Source organism: Dipodomys spectabilis, unplaced genomic scaffold, assembly GCF_019054845.1.
Source record: "Dipodomys spectabilis isolate Male_0828 unplaced genomic scaffold, ASM1905484v1 ptg000018l, whole genome shotgun sequence".
NCBI classification, from domain to species: Eukaryota; Metazoa; Chordata; class Mammalia; order Rodentia; family Heteromyidae; genus Dipodomys; species Dipodomys spectabilis.
In genome coordinates this window covers 18,871,378-18,894,139 of record NW_024870695.1, presented here as the reverse complement: position 1 = coordinate 18,894,139, position 22,762 = coordinate 18,871,378, and the positions used below count along the sequence as shown (strand labels likewise).

The window sequence follows — 22,762 nt, the reverse complement described above, 5'->3', positions numbered from 1 at the left end:
ATTAGCTTTTATATTGGAAAATCCAATGGAAATAAAACGTAATTTATCAGTTGTCAACTTACACTTAAAATCAGCAAACATATATCAGCAACTTAATATTTTGGTTTTTTTTTGTTGTTGTTTTTTGTTGGTGGTGGGGCTTGAACTCTGGGCCTGAACGCTGTCCCTCAGCTCTTCAGCTCAAGGCTAGTGCTCTACCACTTGAGCTACAGCGCCACTTCCACAACTTAATATTATAGGTTATTACTTCTTAAATATTTTCCATAATGAAATTATATTCTATATAATACATATTACACATATATATACTATCTTCTAGAAGATAGAATATAAAGGTCCACCTCCATATTTTTTAATGTGGGTAGGATAATCATGTCATCAATAAAATCTAGAAAAAAGGAGAAATCTCATTTTGGCATCATATTTGAAAAATAACATCTCATCAAAACTAAGTAGAACATTTTCTAGTAAGTAATCTTAGAATTAATGCCAAGAGTATGTTGGCCTAAACCTTCCATCTGGCATCTTACTCTCAACTCTTTAGTGAGATTAAGATTTGCTTTCAATAAATTGCTTAAAAACTCAGTCTCAACTCTTATCCCTGCCTCTTTGCACTAAAGTGGTTTAGTGTTTACTTTGTGATCTTGCTTATTCATATTTTATTCCAAACATTCATTTATAAAGTCTAAAAATGTATGACAATAATTATTGCTCACTTTTGGTTTAGTAATATGATAATGTTTAAGTATATAACTATCACACAAGTTAATCAGCACAGGTATATTGGAAGTGTACGTATAGAGATCTCTTTGTCCCTGATTTTTAAAATAATTTTATTATCTTTAAGTCATTGTACAAAGCAGTTTGTGAATACAGCGCATCTTGAACAAAATCACCCCATTCAACAATCTCACCCATCCTTCCCTTACCTACTTTTTCCCTCGTTCTTCTTAATTTTGTAGGGTATACATTAAATTCTTGAATGCATTCTCCCCTCTTCTCTGCATTCATCTACCCATTTCCTCTTGACCTACTCCATTCCTTTTAATAATTGCCTCCTGCTGTTTCTTTTGTTGAACTTTGATTTTGCTCTTTGAAGAATTTATATTTTCTCTGTTGAATCAACCATACTTCTGATAATACATTTGTATACCCTTACATACCATCCAATATATTTACTTATAAGTTTATAAGCTGAATATAGCTTCCACCTTGGGCTGGGAAGGTGGCTCAGTGGTAGAGTGCTTGTCTTGCATGCTTAAGGCCCTGGGTTCAATTCCTCAGCACCACATAAGCAAAAAAGAAAAAAGCCGGAAGTGGCGCTGTGGCTCAAGTGGTAGAGTGCTAGCCTTGAGCTGAAGAGCTGAGGGACAGCGCCCAGGCCCAGAGTTCAGGCCCCACAACCGGCCTTCCCTCCCCCCCCCAAAAAAAAGAAACAAGCATCCTTAGGCTGTTTTGGTCTGACTTATTTCACTTAACATAATTTTTCTAGGTCTTTCCATTTCTTTACAGATGATACAAAATCATGTTTTCTTTTAAATGGGTGAGTAAAATCACATTGCATATATATATATATAGAGAGAGACCAGATTTTCTTAATCCATTCTTCACTGGAGGGGAATCTGGAATTCCACACCTTGGCTATGGTGAATAATACTGCAATGAACTAAACTATTTGATATTCTCAAATTTACTTTTAGCACTAAAAGTCCAGGCTCTGAGAAACTTCCCATAAGGCAAATGGAGACGCAAAGTCAGCCTCTGTGTGTGTGTGTGTGTGTGTGTGTGTGTGTGTCTGTGTGTGTCTGTGTGTGTAAGTGCATGCGCGTGTGCGAGTATGCACGTGTGTAGGCTTGTGAGGCTTACTTAACCCAGGGGCTCACAAACTGCCACTTGAGTCATGCCCCCAGCCCTTATGTTTTGACTTTGTTTTAGAGATAGCATCTTGTGGTGATTCTATTATGTATGCCTTCAATTTACAAGCTCTTTCTGCTATAGCCTCCAGTGTAGTTAGTATTACAGACTCATGAGCCACCATGGAAGAGCTGGCAGGACATTCACATTCCCAAGCCCCTATATCCTTTCATAAAATCCTCATTGGTTTAAATCACTTTGACTTGGTTATGGACAGCGACACCTGCATTTAGGAAGAGCGTAGATGACACAGGGTAGAAGTTGGCTGAGGCACAAGGTAACACAAGCCTCTGTGTATTAATTTATACTCACTGCATGCAGTTGGTCTGAACTGCAAAAACCCAAGCCTTACTGAAATCTATCTATTGTGTTACCTTCTTAGCCCACAGTCCCATGTTCATGAAGAGAAGTCTTGAAAAATTCAACTCTTTCATGTTGTCCAGCTTAGGGGAATGTTGGGAAAAGAGTGCATGGGGGGTGGTTGGGAGGGAAGGGAAGGTAGGAGAAAAATGAGGGAAGGGGTAACAAGTTCGACACGAAAGTTACTTATTACCTTACTTATGTAACTGTAATCCCTCTATACATCACCTTGACAATAAAAAAGTTACTTAAAGTTAAATAAAACCTTATGTTAGGCTGAAAAAGCAGACTGTTATCTGGTAGAAAGACTTCTGGGAGGACTTGGTACAGAATGGCATCATGGGTAGAATAGGCAGCTTGCCAACATGAATAGATCAGAAACCAGAAGAGTGTACTCTGTATTTAAAACAGGTTGTAAGAATGTCACACACAATCATAATCAATTATAAAAGAAACTAAAACATATTCTAGGACTAATTAGATGAAGTATGGTTACAAAGTAATGTGACAGGTTTTAAAAAATGTTGGGAAATATATGTCAAGATAAGTATCTTAAAAATACTTAACCTCCTTTAATGGAATTATTATGCTCCCAAATTTTCCTATGAGAAAATGATGTCAGATTTTAACACAGTACTTAAATTAAAAACATCATCAATCAATTTGCATTAAAGTCATCCATTGATGACCTTATACCCAGATCACGTCTGAACACATCTGTAATTCTATGCCAACTCCCTCTCAGGTAGAGTTTTTCTATCTCCACACTCCTGATATTTGGTCTGGATTATCCTTTGTGCAGATTTTCGTTTCCCTGTTCATCTTTAGTAACATCTCTGGCCTCTACAACTTTGATATAGTAGCACACATATGCTCTACTCCTTTGTTATGAGAATCAAAAATGGGGAGAAAGTAATCCATGGTTGAAAGTTACAGCTGTAATAGAATAACTTCTTCCTCAAAATATAATTAGACATCATGGAAAAATCTGGTTTGGAGAGATCTGAACATTATATTTTAATAATTCACAAAACCTTCTTTGGGTTAGGTGCAGATCACAGTATTTAGTTGGAGTAAAGAAAATAAATCATCACAAATTAAAATTTTTAAGTAGTTGACAAATAACAATAGATACCATAAGAACCTAAAAATATTTTTATTAATTTACATTCTGGCACACTTGTATAATAAATCATTTTAACAGACCATGCAATAGATTTTATTTGTATTTGGCTTGTACCTTTTCAAATGACAATAAATTTGTCATTTTATATGTTATGCAGTAAATAGACCAAAAAGGAGATGTACTTCCCTGTTGTAGGTATTTTTTCATTATTGAAGTATTTTCAAGGACACGGACCTGCAGGCATGTTCATATTGCAATATGACCCCTCAAAAAGCATGTTGACTTGGCATAGCATGTAACAGAATTCCTAACACTCACTCCAGCACCAGTATGGCTAAGAATAACTTAATTGTACATACAAGTTTAGAGAAACCAATATGGGTGTTGAAATTCTTTATATTTCTTCTGGTAACTAATCATAGGGGAACCTATCCTATATGAATTAGTGTGACCTAGAATCACAAGCTAAGTACAGAACTAAGGCATGGAACTCAGAATGCTGCACTGGAATGGTCAATGAGATTGATACGAAAATAGACAAAGTTTGCAAGTTTCAGTCATTGGAAATCAGGTCCCTCAGAATAAAACTCTTTTCCATTTAGGTTCACAACCTGAGAAACAGACACAGGTTATTCCTTTTTCCTCATTACTGGCTCCAGACAAGAGTGGGTGAAGGAAAAGAAAGAAATCAGAAATATCATCATCTTTTAGAGGCATCCAGCTTTCATATTTCTGACAACAAAAGCAAAGGCTGAAACAAATGCTTAGGAGAACAGGGCCTGATATAGATGCCATATCATGAGTAGCCTGATATATGGGGATATATGGGCACCGAGCCTACTGGTTAATCAGATACTGTCAAATACTGAGGTTGCTTTTATTAATCCGGTGGAGTCGATAGAAAGAAACACTGGAGAAGTGCTCTTTGCTCGAAGGGCATAAAAGCGATACATTTTAAGGTAGCATGTCCTTGGTGCTCAATTTTGATCCATCATGCATGCATACTTGTCTCATTCTTTGATCAGTGAATTACCTTCTGATGTGTCCAGAAGAGAATGACTCTTTCCTATAGAGTGATACTTGAATTAGATCTCCCCCTCCCATTTTGATGCATAAACAATCATGCAAATATTATTTAAGAATATCATATTAGTGCCCACCCCCCAAAATGAGGTGGGCAGTGATTTGGGAGTCTTCCATCGTAATTTTCAGAGAGCATTTCTCTTTAGTTTCTCTTTGGTTAGTTTTCACATGTGGTATTCATATCACATGAATTCTGACACTTTTGAGCAGCTACCAGTTTTAATGTGATTCATAAGATGTATGGGGAAAGGGGTCAAATCTGTAATGGAATTTATATCCTGTTTTCAAAATCTGGTCAAGCTGTTTACATGCAATTCTGTTTAACTGTGAGGATGAAGCATGACTATACAGTGGAAAGAATATTGGCATGGGAAACATAAGAAAGTTATCCCAGTCTTGCTTTTGATTTTAAAAACTTAATTTGTTAATTTAACCAAGATAGGAACCATTTTTTCTAATGGCTTTTAAAAAATCTACAAATGTGTGTGACTAGATCTGAATATGGCTAATTTTTTTTCCAGTTTGACTTTTTCAAATTATGGGTCATCCTATAAAGATATCTACTAAAACTATCCTATTGCTTTATTAACACTTGAGTTACATTCAACATATAGAGAAGCTAATGTAATGAGAAAATGAGAATCAACATACTAACCATCTTTTACTCCAAATTATCATCCTAGCTTATTTTCATTCAGAACTTTACTATTTTGTCTGGTTTGTCTTCTCACAATATTTTTGTAACACATACATTTATCTTAGTTTGAGTTACCCCAAAGTCAGAGTTAGGTGACAGTGTTCACTGTATTTGATGTTGGTATAATTTGGGGAGGGGAAGGGAGAAAACAAATTGTTTAAATAAGGATACAAGTGGACCCGTTGCAACAATGAGATGTATAAGATGTTATGTTGAAAAGCAAACTTTACAACTTTGGTGGGTGAGGGGGAGATGGGAGAGACAGGATGGGAAAGGGAAACAAAGGAGGAGGCAACAATGCTTGATAAGAAATGTACTCATTACCTTGCTCATGTAACTGTAACCCCTCTGTATGGTATTTTCACAATAAAAAACACTTATTAATAAAAAAAGAGTGTAAGGAAAAGGCTTGTCAAAATAATCTATTCAAATGGGCACTGGTGGCTCATGCCTGTGATCCTAGCTACTCAGGAGGCCGAGATCTGAGGATTGCAGTTCGAAGCCAGCCCAGGCAAGAAAGTCTGTAAGACTCTTATCTCCAATTAACCACCTAAAAACTGGAAGTGGAGCTATGGCTTATAGTGATAAAGTGCTAGCCTTGAGAAGAAAAGTTCAGGGATGGTGCTTTGGCCCTGAGTTCAAGCCCCATGACTGACAAAAAAAAAATCTATTCATATCTATAACAGAACAAGAGAACCTATTGGGGACACTTTCTCAGAGGGAAGCATGGAAGGAGTGTGATAGTTGGGGCGAAGCTGATTAGAATACAACGTTAATATTTATGAAGGTGTAGCAATTACCCCTCTCTAAAATGGACATAATCCAACTGAAGGAAAGATAAAAAACAAAAGAAGAGAGAAGGTTGTAAAGGCAGCAGAGAGCTCAATGACATTCAAGGGTCATGAAGATGGAAATACACACGCTTTGCAGATTGTGAATCCGTCCTATACGATACTATTAATCTGGATATGTGTGAATATACGTTTCTATAACCCTCACAGCACATAAAAGATGAAATTGAACTCTAATGAAAACGCTGATGACTAAAATCCATTCATCAGTTTAAGAAATGTGTCACACTAATGCAAAATGTTACTAATGAGGAAAAGTGGGAGTGTTGGGGGCAGAGAGTTTTATAAAGAATATATTAGTTGCTGTTCTAATCACTGAGACAAAATACCTGACAGAACAACTTAAGGAAGAATTTATTTTGCTCACCAGTTTGGTCCAATATGGTGGAGAGGGCATTGTACAACAGCTTCCCTAGTGGACACAGGGAACAGAGTAAAGATAGACTAGAGCCATGAGAGGAGACTAGTGTCTGAGACTAGATGTAGTGTGCAAGAACATCTCCTCAGTGACTTACTTCCTGTAGCTAGGTCCTAAGTGGCAAGCTTCCCAGAATGCCCCAAACATTACCACCAGCAGGGAATATAACTTTCCTCATGAATGCTGTGAGAAATGTCATATTCAACATGTAACCAAAAGAACACACACACACACACACACACACACACACACACACACACACACACACACACACACACACACACACACAGAGCACAAAGGCTGGGAAGGTGGCTCAGTGGTAGAGTGCTGGCCTTGCATGCATGAGGCCCTGGGTTTGATTCCTCAGCACTGAGGGACAGTACCTAGGCCCAGAGTTCAAGCCCCACGACTGACAAAACAAACAAAAAAAGAAAGTGGAATTATCCTTCAGAATGACTTCTATGAACCAATGTGTTTCCTAAATATAAAGTTTATTAGTCAAAATATAATGTTAGATAATTCTTCTGACATGGGCAAGTCATGAGCTGATCATTTTGATGCTTGTGGGTCTTGTTGTACACTTCTTCTGGAGGTGTAAATTAGCCATTTCACTGATTCATGCCTTTCAGTGGTCTCTAGGGAATACTGGGGGTCTTCCATGAGGGTCTCTAAATGTAGCAAGTCAGAACTGAAATGTCTCAGTTGTAGATTATAGCTCTGATAGTTGTTTTATTAGTAGCTTTCTTGCAAATATATTCCTGGCTTTGTGTAGACTTGAGGAATCTACGTTTACCCAGGAGTAACTTATATCTTTAAAGTTAAGGTTACCCTTTTGCACATATCCGAAGCTTTTTCTCTGGGCATTGTTCTTCACTACCAGTTTTTGTTACCTTAACTTGTGCAAACATTTCTGGTTCCTGTCTTGGCTCAGTTACCCTCCTTGTCCTGTGTGGAAATTTTGCCTATGGGTAGAAATTCCAGGTGATGTTGTAGTTCATCTACTTGTTTTGTTTCTCTCAAGAATGAAATTTCTGTGTTGGTGTTATAATTATTTTAGTGTTCTGTGTTTCTAATGGCTGGAGGTTTATTCCAATAGCATAACCCCAACAAAATTAGACAAGAATTTTCAACAAATTCTCCAATGTTTGAATGTGTGTATATTTTACTTTTTAACATGTGTGGTATGTTTTCTTTTTACCATATCATCTTTATTATGCTTCTATTTTTGTATTGTAAGCTCTGGTTCCATTTTTCAAAGGTGTGAGTGCTATTTGGAGTGTTCTAGGCATACTTCCATGTTGTATTCAACCAGTTTAATTCCATGCAGACGAAAAAACATTTTCTGATTGTTGACAATTTTTCTTAGTTTTACAGTTTTGTATATGTTTTATGAGTTAGCCTTTCAGTCTCTGTTTGGTCTTTTTAGTGATTTTAAGTTATTGATTATATAATGGTCATATTTGCTTTCTCCTTCCTAACTTATTTCTCTGTGCTATGTTCCAGGAGCATCCAGCAATATACTTGCATTGCCTCAAATTAGATTCCTGGTATTCCTTCTCTATAAACGGGTCATTTGTGCTTTTCCTCTGTATATTCCCACACAATAAAGACAGTAAAATAGTGCTGACTCCGTAATATGAGATTTGAGAGTAGCAATTTAGTTCATTTCTCAAATAGAGATTTCATTTGAGGCTTTCCCAAGCTTTGTCAAGAATGAGCCTGAGCAATAGGCCTAAGTAAGGGGGGAGCTGTCATTTTCCTTGTCTTTTCATGAGTAGAAAATATCTGCTCTCTTTCCAATTTGCCACGTCTTACACAGTAAAGCTTGTTCTTTCTATTCCCGAAAGTCCTGCTCTCCTTCGCCATCTCTGCCTTCAGACTGGTAGTACTGTCTCCCTTTGTTTCTATCTCGCTTCTTAATTCCACTCCACTTCTCTGTTGAGAGAATTTCAGCTTATTTCACAGTTTCATCCCATGCCCGCCTTCCCTAAATCTCCTTCTATCGTAACACATGTGAATGGAGTACCTTGCTTATAGCAAGCTTAGCGCTTACAAAACCATCTTGCAGAAATCCCATGCTGTTTTCATATTCCTTCAGAGACTGTTACTTTGTGTAAATAAGCGCAGCCTTACAATTCTGTGGGAATTCCATTCTTTATCTGTATGTCAACAGCAGAATGCAATGTTTGCACAGCTAATGGATATACCTAAGCTTCTCAATGCCTGTTATAATCACTTAAATTATCCTTTTTAAGTTTTTGTCCTCCCTCAGCTCCCAAGAAAGTATTTTAGAATTTTCAATTCCTCTATGCAACTGGCATCAAGGATACTGACTTGTTTCCTTTGTATTTACTGCATATTTGTGATTGATTACTAAGAAATCAATCATCTTTTCCTTAGGATTTCTAGGAGGTTAGTTAAGCACATCTCTGGGGTGGGTCTGTGAAGGTGTTTCTAAAGATAATTAGATCATGGGGGAGGGGGATCAGACTTAATGGATGGACACATCCCTAACAAATAACTGAGAGGAGAAAGAGCCTGGAGGCTGGGGTATGTTTCAAGGAGGTATGTCATTGTAAAGAGGTGTCATTGGGCTAATACATCTTGATTAGTACCTTCTTCTTCTGGTTTTGTTCTGTTTCCTGCCCAATGTGCTACGAAGCTTCTCTTTCATCACACCTCCCAATACCATGATACATGGTACATGGTTCCAAGCTATAGTATATTAAATCCTGGAAGATTGTAAGCCAAAATAAAAATTTCCTCTCTTAAGTTGCTTATTCAGGTATTTTCATAACGATACAAAGAAAACAACCTAATACAGAAAGTTTCTATCTATATGATTCCTAAGAAGTTACTCATGAAGAATAATGAAGAGACTTTGAGTCCTTGTGTCAAAAAAGGTTCATTTCTCTGGGTAATCAGGGCTCACTGCTATAATCCTAGATACTCTGGAGGCTGAGATCTGAGGATTGTAGTTTGAAGCCAGCCTAAGCAGGAAAATTTGTGAGACTCCTATCACCAATGAATTAATCAGCAAAAAAAAAAAAAAAGCCAAAAATGAATCTGTGGCTAAAGTTGTAGAACACTAGTCTTGGGCAGAAAAACTCAGACATAACTAAGCCTCAGAATCTGTACAATAAATAAATAAATAAATAAATGTGAATTTAAAAAGACTTATTTCTGCATCTAGCTTGTTTAGCTTTATAAGAGAGATCGATGATGCTACAAATAAAAAGAAATGGGCTGATCATAAATTAGAGCACCAATATGGTGCCATGACCAACAATATTGGTAACAAATGTACTCACACAGATATCACTGCTGTGGTTCCTCAACCTCATCCATATATTGACTCGAATAAATGTATTTTCACAAAGGTTTTATTGTCTAGGAATTGTCCATGATGAAGCCAAAGATTTGGTTTCATACATGCAAATGAGCCACTACAATGAAACATTTTGATTTGTTAGTTTTTCTCCACAAATATTTTTGGATCATGCTGTGCAGGCAAGTTACTTGGCGTTGACAATGAAGAGATGAGACAGGAGCACTTATGTGTGGAAAGGTGAAGGTTTACCAGTGAAATGGACTCATAAGCATATAATTACAATAATCTGAAGCACATACTAAGTGGAAAGCATCATACAATCAGAGCAGAAAAAATGATCATAAATTAGACCATCTACTTTCAGAAAGAAAATCAATTTAGGATTTTAAATTGAATTCTCCTCGTAGGGGAGAATGTATACCGAATACTTTGATGTTGATACGAAGCACAGTTTGAATCAAAAATTGAGTTCTTGTGTTTTCTCATCGTAAGAACACTTCAAATTCCTATCTATCTATCTATCACATTTTCTTGATCTATTTGTCCACTGAGGGGACTGCGGGTTGATTCCATATCTTGGCGATGGTATGATATTGAACCATTGATAAGGAAATGGAAAGACTTGGAAAAAATTATGTTAAGTGAAGTAAGCCAGTCCCAGAGAAACATAGGTTGCATGATTTCCTTCATTTGTGGTAATTAGAATGTGCCTAAAATCTACAACTAAACACACAAGATGGTAAAAGAAAAAGAAATACATTGGGACCTGGTAACTTAAAAGGAGGATTTTAAGAAAATACAATTTTTTTCAAATAAATATCTTCATGAAATTTTATACCTGAAAATCCAAGAACTGTGAACTGAAGAAAGGCAACCTATATTTTGTGGTATTTAACTCTTCCATCTCCCTTTAATGCATAATCCCAGCCATAATATCTAATTTTCTTCTTCTAGTATCTTGAACATGATGGCGAACAAAAAGGTTAGAACTATTGCATTAAAAATAAAAAAACAACGTTTTCTAGTTGACAATATAAAGCTAATTAATTGAAACATTTAAAAAAAATTGCTAGTACCAGTAAATGGATTTTTTCAAAAGGATAACTCTTTTGCTCTCAAATAGCTGAAAATAAGACAAAAATTATTATTATTGTACTGTTAGTGGTTCTTTGTTTTGTTTTTCCCTTTTGTGGATGTTTTGGTTTCTGTATCCTTTGTCTTGTATGTAAGTTTGTCTGATTTGGGGAGGGGAAGGGTAAACACAACAGTAAGACAAAGAAAGGGTGATCTAATTCAGCAGTGATACTCACTAGACATGATGCACTTTACAACCTGGGGGGCAGGCGGTCCAGAGGGAAAAAACTGGGAGAAAATGAGGGAGGGGGTTACACTGTTCAAAAAGAAATATACTCACTATCTGACTCATGTAACTAATACCTTTGTTTATCACCTTTACAATTAAAATTACTAAAAATAAGTAAGAGAGTTTCATGGGCACTCCTGATCAGGCTGGCTTTGAACCATTATCTTCAGATCTCAGCTTTTTGAGTAGCTAGGATTACAGATGTGATCCACTGGCACCCAGCTTCACAGTTTTAATAGGGTAAGTGTTTCAGCTAATGAGTTTAGGTATACTCATTTTTGGGCAGCGTGTCATTCATGTTGGCTCATTTCTTTATAGGTTTCATAATATTTTTAGTCTAGAGTACTGTGGCTGATTGGACACACAGGAATTGCTTTGAGTGCATAATTATATTTTCATTCTTTTACTGTTGGTAGTTCTGCTGAATAGTTAGGACTGTTGCAATGTTCAGGATTAGACTTTTGCTCCTGACTTGTAGCTTAGACATTAGAAACAATGTGCAGTGTGTAAATGCTTCCTCTCAGGATAGCATACTATTTATAAGGCATTGCTATTTCCAGCCCAGATACTGAACCACTCCCTCCCACCTGCTTTTTAGTTGAAGGACCTGGACAATTTGCTTTTCTTCCTGCTAAATATGTTTCGTAATAAAACTACTTCGTACAGGATCTAATTGCCCATTTGGCACTGAGGAGCCCTGAGGAATGTTGAATGTACTCTACAATCAGAATAGAAGGTTAAAAACAAGCAAACATTTTAGAAAAGTCATTCCTTTTTATTAGTGCACACAATGTATGCTGGACTATTTAGACTTTGTCATTTTTTTCAACATCAAATATTTCATAAGACTTTTGTTTACATTTTAGTGATAAAATCCATTTTAAAGGTATTTTTGTCTTCTTTTCAGCTATTTGAGAGCAAAAGAGTTATCCTTTTGAAAAAAATCCATTTACTGGTACTAGCAATTTTTAAAAAATTGTTTCAATTAATTAGCTCTACATTGTCAACTAGAGAAAGTTGTTTTTTATCTTTAATGAAATAGAAATAGTTCTAACCTTTTTGTTCTCCATCATATTGGAAGATATTGGAAGAAGAAAATTAGATATTATGGCTGGGATTAGTGTTAAAGGGTGATGGAAGAGTGAAATACCACAAAATATAGATTGCTTCTCTTCAGTTCACAGTTCTTGGATTCTCAGGTATAAAATTTCATGAGGATATTTATTTGAAAAAAATATTTTCTTAAAATCCTCTTTTTAAGTCAAATAACATGTGTATTAACCCCTGTGAAGAAGAAAGTCAATGTGAAACATAGGTTGATACTCTATCTTTCTTTTACCTAAGTCTACCTTTGAGGAACCTGTATTTTGTTGGGTGCTGAAATTTATGATCAAATTTGCATTTGTTGTTTAAGGGTCTATAAGTAAGAGTCTATAAGGAACACATAGGCTGTGACAAAGGCTAAGTATGCACTGAAAATAAAGACAGTGTATCAAAATTGGTGGGTAAAATGAAATACCTAGCTTTTTTACAAATGTGGGTCCTACTACACATTCTTAAAATTCAGAACAGTTCACATGCATTATTCCCATGACTGAAGGTGCATAATCTGATATCAAGATGACGTCCATTTAATTTTAGACTTTTGAATCTGAATATTCTCAACATTTCCCTTTTAATAAAACTATCAAGAATGTGTCCCTCACTCAGACACAAAACAGTCATGTACTGAAACTGAAGACCAAAGGTTTCTGTTATTTTGCAAAATGAGGATGATCACATTTGTTTCCAATCTGACCTCATGAATGGCATTTCGTTTGTTCACACCCATAATATCTGTAAAAAGAAAAATGTAATGAATTTACTTGCTTTAAGTATCCAGCACTTAAATGGTAGTGGAGTGGGATGCTTTTAAATACATCCAAGTGATTTTTTTTCCTCTTAAAGTTGGGAGCTATTTGAATCAGAAATGAATCTAATAAATGCATACCAACTGAGGGGATACACTGTATTCTAAGTAATTTTTGAAGAGATATTGTCACTTAAATCACAAATTACTGGATTGCAATTTAGAAAATGTCTTTGCATAGAAATTCTATGAGGCTGTGTATATGCAATTTTGTGATTCCCTATATAAATGGTGTACCCTATTAACTTGCTTAGAATAGGGATTATTTCTAAAGTGAGGGTGTGTGTGTGTGTGTGTGTGTGTATGTGTGTGATTCTAGATGCAGTAATAATGGGGTTTAAATCAAAACACTTTATTCCTTATTCTGTTGGGGTCAGTTAACCCATCACAATGACTATCAATTGATGAAAGATTGTTCAGAACACATTTTAATAGTATCTGATACACAAAGATTAAGATAGAAAAGTCTTAGTGGAGGATATGTATTTGGTGCCTTTTTCAAATGAAAAAATTGTAGAGATTTATTGTAAGTTTTTATAATTAGATTTAAGCAAGATATACTTCAGGAAATTATAGAGATACATAGATTAAATTCAATACAAACTATGATATTTGCCTTGGATAAAGGTCATCTTTTTAAATTTTTTAATGTGAAAATACCGTACAGAGGGGTTACAATTACATGGGCAAGATAATGAGTACATTTCTTATCAAGCATTGTTGCCTCCTCCTTTGTTTCCCTTTCCCATCCCTTCCCATCTCCCCTCCCACCTCACCAAACTTGTTAAGTTCATTTTTCGACATAATGACTTGTACATTATCATTGTTGCAATGGGTCTATACAGTTGGATAAAGGTCTTGTTTGATGCAAACAAACAATAAAATCATTAACCAAATATGAATATTTTAAACTTTGTTTCTAGGCTAATAATTAATAGTGGGCATACTAAAGAAATTCTGAGCCTCTAAATTCTCTAATTGACTATAAAGTCAATCATTTTGGGTCTTTCTATTTCTACTCAGGACTGGTGTTCACTTTGAGGATCTTGCTGCTGTTTTTGTCTGCTGTTAGCAATAGATCTGGGTTATCACTTCCTACACTTATATCAGAGTAAATAGAAGAGAGTGCCTTCCCAGAAACAGAAGTTTCAGTTTTTCACTCTATTGCTACTTATATTGATTTTGATTTTGTAGGGAACATTTCCAACAACCTTATTTATAAAATCTTGTAGCCAAGTGTGGGAGTATATGCCTGTAATCCCACCTACTTCACAGATGGAGGTAGAAAGATCCTTGTCTGAGTCTGCCCCATGCAAAAGTACAAGGTCATACCTGAAAAACTAAAGTGCTGAGGCACGGTTCAATTAGTAAAAACCACAGTTCAAACCCCAATAACACAGGCACACATATACACATACATAATCAACTCCTATGACAACTTTCCTTAACTCTTTCAATATGATTTCATTTCTGTTTTTTTTTTTCCGTAACATACTTCCACTTCAACAGATTTCTGGTATTGATCATACAATTATTACTCCTATCTTAATATTATGTCTTTGTCTTCCATCCTACTTCTAGAAAAGAAAAATACTCCAGTGGTTTGCTATACCAAGACAATAAAACACTTAAATTCACCTTCTGGTTTGCTGTTCTACAAATAGACTACTTTCACTTCTAAGGATATAGCTTCTTTCATATGGAATCACATAATTATACTCATTTGTACCTTGTTCTTTGGATTCAACAAGAATTTTCTACTTAGACTTCATTTATGTTGGTATGTTGCTTTTTAATCTTACAAGTAACAGGATATATATTAAGTTCACAGTTTTAAACCTGTGTAAAAACTTTGTGTTATACAATTCATTAAAAAAATATTTTAATAGAACCAGGCCCTGGTGGCTCACGCCTGTAATCCTAGCTACTCAGGAGGCTGAAATCTGAGGATCATGGTTTAAAACCAGCCTGGGCAAGGAAAATCCATGAGACTCTTATCTCCAATAAACCACTAGAAAACTGGAAGAGGCTCTGTGGCTCAAGCAGTAGAGTACTCGCCTTGAGCTGAAGAGCTGAGGGATAGCGCCCAGGCCCAGAGTTAAAGCCTCACGACCGACCAAAAAAAAATAATAATATTAAACGGCTTTACTTCAAGTTGGCCAAACTAAAAGTTCAAACTAGTTTTGTATTTATATTTTTTTACATTAGAGAAGCATTTCAATAATCTTCATCCTGTTATGTTTAACTTGTTTGAACCATTGCATACATGTGTGTAATATGCTTTCTTTCATGTCAAGTTATGATATAAAACTAGAGCTTTTAAAGATGGAGACCATACACACCCCTGAGCTTTCTAACATGTCACATGAAGAAAAGCCAATGACTTGAGAGTACCATGGTTTTGGCCTGTAGAAGTATTAGAGTAACACTTCCTACAGTAGGAAGCATGGATGAGGTCTTTTCTTTCTTTCCTTCCTTCCTTCCTTCCTTCCTTCTTTCTTTCTTTCTTTCTTTCTTTCTTTCTTTCTTTCTTCCTTTCTTCCTTTCTTCCTTTCTTCCTTTCTTCCTTTCTTTCTTTCTTTCTTTCTTTCTTTCTTTCTTTCTTTCTTTCTTTCTTTCTTTCTTTCTTTCTTTCTTTCTTTTCTTCCTTCCTTTCTTTCTTTCTTTCTTTTCTTCCTTTCTTTCTTTTCTTCCTTTCTTTCTTCGATTGTGGGGATTGAACTCAGCATGGGCACTGTTTCTTAGCATTTCAGCTTAAGGCCAGTGCTCTGCCACTTGAGCCACATTGCCACTTCCAGTTTTCTGGTGATTAATTGGACATCAGAGTCTCATGGACTTGCCTTCCCAGGCTGGCTTTGAACCATGATCCAGAGATCTCAGCCTTCTTAGTAGCTAGGATTACAGTTGTGAGCCACCAGTCAGTTAGACTAGGCCTTTTCTAAAGTCCCTTTTAGCATAAAATTTCTATGATGGAAAAAAAAAATAGAAGTGATCCCATTAAGAAGCTTCTGGGAATGAGCAAACCAATTGTATATGAATGAATTTGTCTAGCAGAGTGTCTCCAGGAGAAACACCAGTCAGACTTTCTATTTGGCCATAATGGCATGCACCATAAAGCTCACATTAATGAGCAATCCCTTTTATACCGAGAAACATCCATGAGCATCTGAGGATAAAATGATTCCTTCGGTGACAAAACTCTTTCAACAATTACTGGTGATTTCTTTCTTTCTTTTTTGCACGAAACTCTGTTGATCAGACATATCTGCAGTACTTCCTATACTGTTTACAGAGAACATTGCTCGTTTGACCCTAGGTTTTTTAGGAGTGGCCCTGGTGTTTGAGACCGTATCCTGCTTCATTTCTGTTCACTCTGAAATCTTTTTCCTGTATCCATGTGTTCACATCATCTTTATACACAGATTGACCTCCACATTCATAACTTGGATTTAATGATGCACTTCTCTTTTTATCTGGCCCAACAGTTCAGGATCCACAAATCAATTAAATAGGCCCACAATGATGATAAAGATCAGAGGTCTTCCAAATACATTGCATTCAGTGTTTTGTGGGAAGTTCTTCACCTAATCACATAAATCTTTTCTTTGCAACCACACAGTTTTTTTTTCTTCTTTTATTTCAGTCTACACTGTTTTCCCAAAGGTCATCCTCTAGAAATTCTTCTGGGGTGCTCCTACAGGTTGTCAACAATAAGGTGTTTAAAAAATCAACTTCACATAAATGTCATGGAATAAGTGTACTTCTTAGAAGGCCACCACAGTGATTAAAAGTCTCCTTATTGCTGGAAGTGGTTCATTGTATTCAGAACATTATTCTCTTGTGTTTGTGGTTTGATGATGTCTTCTATAACATGTGTTCATTGATACTTCCCAGGAGTTTCTTCAATAGGCTAATACATTTCCCACATAAACTCTGATTGCAAATTCTCATAGGCTATGAGATAGTCCAAGTTTTACCAATTAAGAGTGCTGAATGATAGAAAGGAAAACTCTCTCCAGGCATGCAGACAATTGGCAGCCTCAGCTTATAAAGGGCCATGAGCTCAGCAGTATCTTCATGCATAGGAAACTGTTTACACCGATGTCATCATTTATATATTTTATTAAAATGCATTACAATGCATATTTGAAGGCTTCACACAGGATTAAAATACATCAAGTTTATTTTAAGATTAATCTAGCAAGGAGCATTGTCATATTGAAAGATGAGTGGAACAAAGACCTATTTTAATGTTTTATGAAAACATTATTAAAAAATCCATCATTAGTCGCATTTTCCCTCAAGTCGCTTAGCTCAGTTAAAATACATTAAGCTTACTTTAAAATCAATACAGTATTTTAAAAGGTTTCTTCCTGGCACAAAGCAAAAGTAGAAGATATTTATTTTAATCTCCCTTAAACACTATTACCTAATCTATTATTCTGGCTTATGTACTCCTCCCAAATTATTTTTTTTCCTTGGTTGAATAAAGTAACATTTCAAAGTGCATGTTTCAATTATTTCTCTGTGCAGTACTACTTTTTTGTATTATTTTATTTATATAGTTCTCAAAAGCAATCATGTAAAAAACAATTCTTACCTGTTGTAAAGTCCATATGGACCCAAATGCAAGCAAGCACGTTTTCTAAGCAATCTATAGGGCGACAAAAGAAGGATAAAAAGGACAAACATGTTAGCATTTGCAAGTACATGGATTCTGTCCCAACATACTCACATACTCACAATACAAATCTCATTTTGTCATGCCCTGTGCTATGCACTTGCAGTCCCAACTAGATTACAAAAGGTTTTTTTAAACAATAGATTTATTTCAAAAGAGCAAAGATAACATGGTTTTATTAATATGAGTGTCTAAAGGAGTCAAAATACTAGGAACAGAAGGTGCAAAGATGACTGTAAAGAACTCATGGAAGGTAGCTATGCTCACCACCATACAACCATCACCAAAAGAGGATGTGACTAGAAGTGATGGACAAAGGCTCACTGGCTAGATATAGATGCTTACATAAAATAATATTCTATGAAATGAACTCCAAGGAAAGGAAACAAGAGATATTTTTTTCAGTTACTATTGTTGCTGTTTTTGTTTTCATTTTCTTTTGTCTTGTTTGTTAGTTTGCACTTGGGAGGGTACGGGAAGGCACATTAAATAAAGGTGGAAAAAGAGTGAACAAATGCAGCAACCATACTCACTGCACACCACATGGAAAATGAACTGGATATGTTGTAGGTGGGGATGGGAGGGAAAAGTAGGGAGAGAACGACGGAAGGAGAGACATGGTTTAAAAAGAATTGTACTCATTACCCATTACCTGAATCATGTAACTGTAACGCCTCTATATATCAACTCTACAATAGCAATAAGAAGAGAAGAACTCATGGAAGAAGAGGGAGGGATTAGGATGTGATGAGTTTAGAGTTTCATTTTTTGCAGGATGAAAAACCTACAGAGGCCCATTGTAAAGCAATGCAATTCATACGACTAAATTCTGTATTTAAAAATATACGATGACAAATTAAATAGTATGTGTTTTGTGACAATAATTTGGAGGCTACTGCTCTAAGAATGGGAACTTTTTGTTTGTATTTTCTCTTCTGTGATTCTACTTTTCCCTCCAGTCTACTGACCCCTTCTTTTTTCTAGGTTCCATGTCCTGTATCTACTCTATAGTGGCTATACCTCCAAAGTTGTGGTTTATCGTGACTATTCATAGCCTTGAGATTCTATCTTCTGTGCTATCTCAGCTTTGTTTATCCTGTTGTTAATTTCTCTGTCCCTTTCCATTTTATTCAATGTAATTTTAGAGAGCTAATAGGGTTATACTAGCATACTGAATGCATGTGAGATTTATGATCAAATACTGCCTACGAGAGAAACTTAAAGTAAATCCTTTGTCTTTTTGCTTAATGTAGAATTAAGAACAGTCAAGTAAGGAGAGCAACCTAAGAACTCTATCTAGGCAAGGAGTCATTGAAAAGGCATTCCAGCAGAGGTGATACAAAGTGAATTTTCTCCCTACCCAATGAAAGTTCAGTTGCTTCTCTAAACTTCATTTCCTCTTGAATGTTAATACTGTTCTTCACCCAGAAGAGATGGAACAGTTGTTACTTGGTTTATTCTTGTAAGTATTTAGCATACTTACTCTTTCAGGAAACCATTTCTACTTGATACCCTAGAAGAATAATGAAAACATCAAGAGGCCTTATATAATATGTACTTTGCTTACTAACAGACCTTCAAAACTGAGTTAATGCAGCAGTGCACTGGGACTATTTAAATGCATTTTTAACTTTGGTGATGACCTGTCATTCCAAATACTGAATATCAGATGTTTTTCTCCTTAGCTTTCTGTCCCCCTGGGGTCTCTCTAAATGAGATTGAAATTTCAGTGTGCCTTTAGATGCAATTTCCCATAGTTTCTTGCAGACCCCCAAGCTCCAAACATTATTAAGATTTTTCTTCCCCTATACACTATAAACCTCTTGGCAGCCTAATAGTGAATCATCATAATTTCGTTAGGCCAAGTCTGCAGGTGATAGAAACAATAAAAATGAGACCAAGGAGAAGCTCCCTGTACATTTTAGCAAATGATCGTTGACCAGTTTGACAGCTTCATAAAGTTCTAGGAAATGTGTTTCTTCTCTTCTCCTGACACCCTTTAACCACTGCCTATATTCTCAGGTAATGAATGAGTATAGTAAATGCATTATCTATCACCTCTACTCATTTTCTATGGTTCTCTATGCTAACTACAATATGTAATGAAACTAAAGCAAACTGGAAGATGGAGGGAGGAAGATCCTGACATCAAAACTCTAACACAATCTTTATACATATATGTATATGTATCTCTCTCTCTATCATCTATTTTGGTTGGTCATGGTGCTTGAACTCAGGGCCTGGATGCTGTCCCTTAGCTCTTTTTTTTTTTTTTTTGCCAGTCTTGAGCTTTGAACTCAGAGCCTAGGCACTGTCCCTAGGCTTCTTTTTGCTCAAGGCTAGCACTCTACCACTTAAGACACAGACCTACTTCCTGCTTTTTCTGTTTATGTGGTACTGAGGAATCCAACCCAGTGCTTCATGCATGCTAGGCAACACTCAACCACTGAGCCACATTCCCAGCCCTGCTGTCCCTGTGTTCTTTTGCTCAAGGCTAGTGCACTACCAATTTGAGCCAGTTTTTGATTTCTGTTTTTGCTTTTTGAGTGGTTAATTGGAGATACCAATCTCATGGGGACTTTTTTGCCCCAGGCTGGCTGGAAAAGTGATCCTCAGATCTCAGTCTCCTGACTAGGATTAAAGGCGTAAACCATCAGCACCCAGCTCATGATTATATTTGTATATTAGTTTTCTTTAGGGCTTATCAACTTGAATACTTATTTTGGCAGTCACAATAGGATGCTTGCTTGTTTATTTTGACTTAACAATATATCACATATCTGTCTTAAGTTACTGTGTAATATTCATATGAATATTATATATATATATATATATATATATATATATATATATATATATATATTAGGAAGACATTACTGGGGCTTGAACCGTGAACTTTTGAGCCAAGATCCCCAGATCTCAGCCATCTGAGTAGTTAGGATGACAGGCGTTAGCCAGTAGCACCGACCTCTTAAATATATTTTACAATGCTTTTCTTTTCCTTCGGTATCATCCCAGGAAACTCCAAAACAACCAAAAAAAAAAAAGGTGTGTGTGGGGGAAATTCCTTGAAGACCTGTCTGTTCAATGTCCCCTCTATTAATTGGATTGTGTGTGTGTGTGTGTGTGTGTGTGTGTGTGTGTGTGTGTGTGTGTTTGATTTTGCTGAGCTCTTTATATATTCTGGAAATGAATCCTTTGTTTGGTGACTAGGTTGCAAAAAACTTGCCTTCCTTTTGTAGGTGTATCTTCCTTGTGGTAATGATTTCTTTGGTGTGGAGCTTTCTAATATGACCAAACTCCTTTGGTTTGTCATGGGGCCTACATGTTTTGTAGTCTATTTCCAATTTCATTTTGAAATTTTGGGGGGAAGATTCCAGTTTCGACAATATTTGTGTTAAAATTATAACTATGAATTGAGACATGGGTGCTAACAGCTTGGTTTGAACACTATGCTATGAACGCTATGTAGGATTGCTTATAAACTCCAGCTTCAGAGAAGTGGTGGAAGAATGAAAAAGTGTTGGAGCTGATGAACAGAAAGAAGACAAACAACTGAACAGAAAAGTTTCAGGTATTTTGCAAGTTCCTTCCTTAACCACTTCCTGACCCTTGTCTCTCATGAGCCACTTCTATGAGGTTCTAATTTATTTTCTACTAGTTGCATCTGAGAAGGATTTTATGTGTTATCATAACATCTATTTTTTGCTTAATTTATTGTCTTAAATGCAAATAACACATTAGTGCATTTGAATGTTTAGCTAAATTAATTTCATTCTAATATCTAAAAAACATGACTTTCCTCAGATACTCATCTATTGGAACAAGGGTGCATGATAATTTTATGTTCATAAATATGATCTAGACAAAAGATGTATGTCTGTTTTTATCAAATTACTTTGATCAATTAAAAAGTTCTGAAATTAAGGAATCTTCAAATTTAATACAATAATTCATATTTTAAGACTAAATTAAAATATTGTGTGCATCTTATTGAAAAAAGTATTAGACTGCAAGTTCTTTGGAATACGAGTCCACTTCCAAATACTAGCATTTTAATAAAAACTCCCAATTAAAATTGCCCGGGCTGGCTTTGAACCGCGATCCTCAGATCTCAGCCTCCTGAGTAGCTAGGATTACAGGCATGAGCCACCAGCGCCCGGCCCTGTGAGACTCTTATCTCCAATTAACCACCAGAAAACCAGAAGTGGCCCTGTGATACAGTGCTAACCTTGAGCAAAAGAGCTCATGGACCATTCCCAGGCCCTGAGTTCAAGCCCTATGACTGACAAAGACAGAAAAAGGAAAAAGAAAAGAAGAGAAATGTTTACACATCAAATCTGTTACTTATTTTTACATGAAGTCTTACAATCTATTACTTGTCGATTGATTCTTTGGGTATGTATTCCAGTATAAGCATCTTTTTCTTTACTGAATCAATACTCTTTCTTTTTACTTTCTCCCATCTCTCATACTCATACTCACCTTCCCTTCTTTTCTCCTTCCCTCCTTCCCTCTATTCTTTTCTTTTTCTTCTTTTTATTTTACTGCTCCTCCTTTCCTCTTCCTCATCCCTTTTCTCCCACCACACTCTCTCTGGTTCTCTTTCTGTGTTTCTCTCTCTGTTTCTGTTTCTCTGTTTCTCTCTCTGTCTCTGTCTGTCTCTGTCTCTCTCTCTCTCTGTCTCTCTGTCTCTCTGTCTTTTTCTCTCCTCATACATTCTGGATGGTCTTCCTTTTGTGTCAGTCCTGGGGCTTGAATTCAGGGCTCTGGGCCTTGCTCTTGAATTTTTGTTCTCAAGGCTAGTACTCTACTATTTGAGCCACAGCTCCACTTCAGACATTTTGTGGTTAAATACAAATAAGAGGCTCACAAACTTCTCTGCCCAGGCTGGCTTTGTACTGAGATCCTCAAATCTCAGCCTCCTGAATAGCTAGGATAACAGGCATGAGCCACTCTCACCTTTCTTGAATGCTGTTTATAAATGCAAAGTCTACTCTTCCATAAGCTTTCATTGATCACTTTCAAC

General features: G+C 36.2%; 1 long non-coding RNA gene across 1 annotated transcript; it reads left to right on the top strand.

Moving 5' to 3' along the window:
- Positions 1-1,767: 1,767 nt before the first annotated feature.
- Positions 1,768-22,501, top strand: LOC122101108. Its single transcript, XR_006146309.1, has 3 exons — positions 1,768-1,843; positions 3,675-3,677; positions 22,480-22,501. It is a non-coding gene; the product is annotated as an uncharacterized LOC122101108 (long non-coding RNA).
- Positions 22,502-22,762: the final 261 nt, after the last annotated feature.